Here is a 5,621-nt window from a genome sequence, read left to right as displayed (position 1 = left end):
AGGGATTTTCCTTTTTAATAAAAGACAATAGTTGTTCGAGATGTTTTATGGATCTGCTAGATTAGTCAATGGACTTTATTTATTAGATCACGACAAACAAGTTTATAACATAAATACCAAAAAGGCCAAAAAGGATGATTCAGATCTCACCTATCTGTGGCATTGTCGATTAGGCCATATAAACTTGAAACGCTTAGAAAGACTTCAAAAGGAAGGAATTCTAGAACCATTTGACTTAGAGGATTATGGTAAATGCGAATCATGTTTACTTGGCAAAATGACAAAGCAACCTTTCTCTAAAGTTGGAGAAAGAGCAACTGAACTATTGGGTTTAATCCATACAGATGTATGTGGACCAATGAGTACAAATGCTAGGGGTGGTTTCAGCTACTTTATCACTTTCACTGATGACTTCAGTAGATATGGTTATGTCTACCTAATGAAGCATAAGTCTGAATCCTTTGACAAATTCAAGGAATTTCTGAGTGAAGTAGAGAATCAATTAGGCAAGAAGATTAAAGCACTGCGGTCTGATAGAGGCGGTGAATATCTGAGCTATGAATTTGATGACCATCTGAAAGAATGTGGAATTCTATCAGAATTGACTCCTCCTGGAACACCACAATGGAACGGTGTGTCGGAACGGAGGAACAGAACCTTGCTAGACATGGTCAGGTCAATGATGGTTCAGGCCGAACTTCCATTAGAATTTTGGGGACATGCACTAAATACAGCTGCACTCACTATAAATAGAGCTCCGTCTAAAGCTGTCGAAAAGACTCCATACGAATTATGTTTTGGAAAGCCTCCAAATGTGTCTTTTCTTAAGATTTGGGGATGTGAAGTATACGTCAAACGATTAATTTCAGACAAACTTCATCCAAAATCTGACAAATGTATCCTTGTGGGCTATCCAAAGGAAACAAAGGGGTATTACTTCTACAATACATCTGAGAACAAGGTGTTTGTTGCTCGAGATGGTGTCTTTTTGGAGAAAGATCACATTTCCAAAATGACAAGTGGGAGAAAAGTAGACCTCGAAGAAATTCGAGTCGAACAACAAACTCTAGAGAATGCTCAAGATGACATTCAGGATGAAACTCAGAGATCTTTAGAAGAATCTGGTGAGAATCATGGTCAATCTAGAAATGTTACCCCGCGTAGATCGCAAAGATATAGATCTCAACCGGAAAGGTACTTAAGTATTTTGACGAACGAGAGCTATGACGTTCTATTACTTGAAAGTGATGAACCTGCGACTTACAAACAAGCTATGACAAGCCCTAGCTCCAAGCAATGGCAAGAAGCCATGCAATCTGAATTGGACTCCATGTCTGAAAACCAAGTATGGGATTTGGTCGATTTGCCAGATGGCTACCAAGCCATTGGAAGCAAATGGGTTTTCAAACTGAAAAAGGACAAGGATGGGAAACTTGAAGTTTTCAAGGCTAGATTGGTTGCAAAAGGTTACAGGCAAGTCCACGGTGTGGACTACGATGAAACCTTTTCACCAGTTGCAATGCTAAAGTCTATTCGGATAATGTTAGCAATCGCTGCATATTACGATTACGAAATATGGCAGATGGATGTCAAAACTGCTTTCTTAAATGGCGTTTTAACAGAAACTGTGTTTATGACACAGCCTGAAGGTTTTGAGGATCCAAAGAATGCTAAAAAGGTATGCAAGCTAAAGAAGTCAATCTACGGATTGAAGCAGGCATCCAGGAGCTGGAATATACGTTTTGATGAAGCAGTCAAGGACTTTGGTTTCATCAAGAACGCAGACGAATCTTGTGTATACAAGAAGGTCAGTGGGAGCAAAATTGCTTTCCTAGTATTATATGTCGACGACATATTGCTTATCGGAAATGACATTCCTATGTTGAACTCTGTCAAGATTTGGCTTGGGAAATGTTTTTCGATGAAGGATCTAGGAGAAGCACAGTACATATTGCGCATCAAGATTTACAGAGATAGATCTAAAAGGATGATTGGACTTAGCCAAAGCACTTATATCAATAAGGTGCTTGATAGGTTCAAGATGGCGGACTCCAAGCGAGGCTACCTACCCATGTCTCATGGAATGACTCTAAGCAAGACTCAGTGCCCAAAAACACTTGATGAGCGTAGACGAATGAATGGGATTCCATATGCATCATTGATTGGTTCAATAATGTATGCTATGATATGTACACGCCCGGATGTTGCGTACGCACTCAGTGCTACGAGCAGATACCAGTCAGACCCAGGAGAGGCGCATTGGACTGCTGCCAAGAACATTCTGAAGTACCTGAAAAGGCACAAAGATGACTTCCTGGTCTATGGTGGAGATGATGAATTAATTGTTAAAGGCTATACGGACGCAAGTTTCCAAACCGACAAAGATGATTTCAGATCACAGTCTGGGTTTGTCTTCTGCCTCAACGGAGGAGCAGTAAGCTGGAAAAGTGCTAAGCAAAGCACCATTGCGGATTCTACAACTGAAGCGGAGTACATTGCTGCACATGAAGCAGCAAAGGAAGCTATATGGCTAAGGAAGTTCATAGGTGAACTTGGTGTAGTCCCCTCCATTAAAGGACCAATAGCCCTGTATTGTGACAATAACGGAGCTATTGCACAGGCAAAAGAGCCTAGACACCACCAGAGAGTCAAGCATGTACTTCGTAGATTTCACCTTCTACGAGAGTTCGTTGAAAGAAAAGAAGTCGAGATAAGCAAGATTGGAACTGATGACAACATATCAGATCCATTGACTAAACCTCTGCCGTAGGCGAAGCACAACTCGCACACTGCAGCTATGGGAATCAAGCATATTGGAGAATGGCTTTGATGTCTCTGTTTAATGTTTTAAAGTTTTAGAGTTTAAATCTTTGTAAAACATTATTGGTTAATCATTCACAATAAATGAAAAGAATTCATTTTTCCATTTAATTTGTGGTTTATTAAATGATGAGTCCCTTCAATTTGACGATATATTCAAGATAGATTGTCAGGACCAGTCCTGTGACTAAGAAATGTCTATCAAGTGAACTTGAATGTCAAAGGTTGAAAATGGTCCCTAGTCGGAGTTTTCTATAAAATTGGACGCATAGAAAACGTTAGACGATTAGAATGCAAGATGACTAGTAGTTCTGTTTCTTGAACTATGTGGACATGGCAATGTCATAATCATTTGCATAGATACTTACTTTGGGAAGACTAGTATCGGACAAGACCTATGAAACTTTACTGTAAGAGATGAAAGTCTGTCATAAGTAAATTTCATTAAATTATTAGACACTGAATCCTCAATACCTGAGTGATTTGAGATTACTTGTTTGAGAACTGGTTGCTTTGACGTTGACCAACCGTCGCACCGTAAAAGGAGGCTATAAAGGCAACGCTCTGGTAATCACCTATCAAACGAAGTCTAATCTCAAGATCGCAAGATTGGGATTGTCCTCCCATAAATCGGGATGAGATGCTTAAAAGTTGTACAAGGCCACTCGGAGAGCTAGAAACTGTGAAATGCATGGCCGTGCTCGGATGAATCATAGGCTATGATTATCTGTTTATTTGATCAGTTGAACTCTGAAACCGAGGAACACCTCTGGACATAATAAGGATGACACCTCTTACCTTATGTTCAAGAGCAAGCATCGAGCGACAAAGGAATTAGGAAATGCACACTCCTCCTGAGTTTGTTCCCAGCGAGGATGAGGAATGAGAGCTCCTAGGCGTCTTGTATTTATTTTGAACTTGTTTTCATGACGCCTTGCTTAGTGGCATTGTGCATAATTTTTGTAATTATGACTAATTTTTTGGAATGACATGGCGTCTTTTGAACTTCCTATTGCTTTTTAGCTTTTGTCATCTGTTTTGTGATTGATTCTATGATTATGTCTGACGCCTCTGAATTGAGACGTCAGATGCCTGCCCTGGTCTTTTTGCCGAGGTCTTTAGCTACTTTATATAGCTATGTTTAGAAATGTGTGACCCCTGTGTTCTAGGTGATCAGCCTAGTGAGGGTGCTAATCTGGGCCACTTCTTAGGCCTTTAAACGACTAGTCTTTATTTCTTGGGAGAACGTTAGTTTGCATTTCTCCAAGGAATTTGATAACATATTTGTTATAAAGATTTCCCAGCAAGGCCGGCTTGCAGGGAATTTTTCATTTAATGTTTAAAGCATGCTACATGGTGCGTCTAGGTTATGGACGTCTTTACAAAACATATAATCAAGATAATTGTTAATCTAGAAAAAGTACTTCTTGAGGTTATCCGCATTCCATGTATGCAAGATCGGACGTCCCTGCATGTCTTGGATCCGGTATGTGAAGGAAATAATGCCCTTGGTCCAAGTATGCATTCTATGTTAAGTCTAATAAATGCGGTTCAGTATTAATTAACAAGTTAATAATTCAGTGAGATCAAGTGAGCTGAATGCCTAGCTAGAGGCCGCTTCAGTTCAAGTGGAATTAATGATATTAATCCACAGCTTACTCTTGACTGAACCCGTAGGGTCACACAAATAGTACGTAAACGGATCAAGTATTTAATGGCATTAGATACTCCATCTATGGATATTCGGAATCGACGGATCTTGGTTTCAGTGGGAGCTGAGATCGTCACAGGCAAGAAATGAATACTCCGGAAACGATGATATTGCCGGAAACGGAAATATGGATCGTATCGGAAATATAAATATTATCCAAGTCGTAGATGTTGCCGGAAACGGAAACATGGTACGTATCGGAAAATATTATCGGAAATGGAAATATTGCCAGAATCGGAAATATTGCCGGAAACGGAAATATTGTCAGAATCGGAAATATTATCGGAATCGGAAAATAATTCCGGAAACGGAAATATTAAATATTTGTTCGAAACGGAAATTGATTCCGGAATCGGAAATATTAAATATTGTTCGTATCGGAAATGAATTTCGGAACCGGGAATTTAATCGGAAGCGTATCGTACGAATTAGCATCGGACGATGCCTGCCGGACGAAGGCCCAGCACGAAGTCGGGCCATCGCCCAGCAAGCCAAACGCGCGCCACAAGCCCAGCCAAGGCAGCGCCCAGGCCCACCGCAAGGCAGGCCCAGCGCGCGCCAAGGCCACGGCTGCGTGGGCCTCGTGGCGTGGGCTGCTGCTCGCACGCACGCGCATGGGCGGCCCTCGTGGCTGCCGCGTGTGTGTGTGTGTGTTTGTGTTCATGCACGATTCCTAAAGCTATTAGAATTAGTATATGATTAAATTCCTATTCCTAAAAGGATAAATTAATTAATTAGAGTTCTTGTAGGATTCTAAGTTTAATTAATTCGTATCCTACTAGGATTCCAATTCCCTTTCCATAACTCTATAAATACGTGCCTAGGGTCACATATTTTCAGAGATTAATTCAAGTATTCAAAGTGAGTTTTGAGAGAAAAATTCAGTCATATTTCTTACCTAAGAGTGCCGAAAATTCTAGTACCTTAAGGGCGATTCTAGTTGGTCAATCTTAAGGCGGATCCGGACGTGCTGTGGACTATCTACGGAGGGACGACACTTGGATTCCTAAAGACTTGTTCTTGTTCGGTTCGGGCGCAGCTAGGGAAGGCACGCAACAAAGAGTATGCATCTAAATTATGCTATATGATT

This window comes from Spinacia oleracea, chromosome 2 (assembly GCF_020520425.1).
Source record: "Spinacia oleracea cultivar Varoflay chromosome 2, BTI_SOV_V1, whole genome shotgun sequence".
NCBI lineage: Eukaryota > Viridiplantae > Streptophyta > Magnoliopsida > Caryophyllales > Amaranthaceae > Spinacia > Spinacia oleracea.
Note: the sequence above shows the minus strand (reverse complement) of the source record.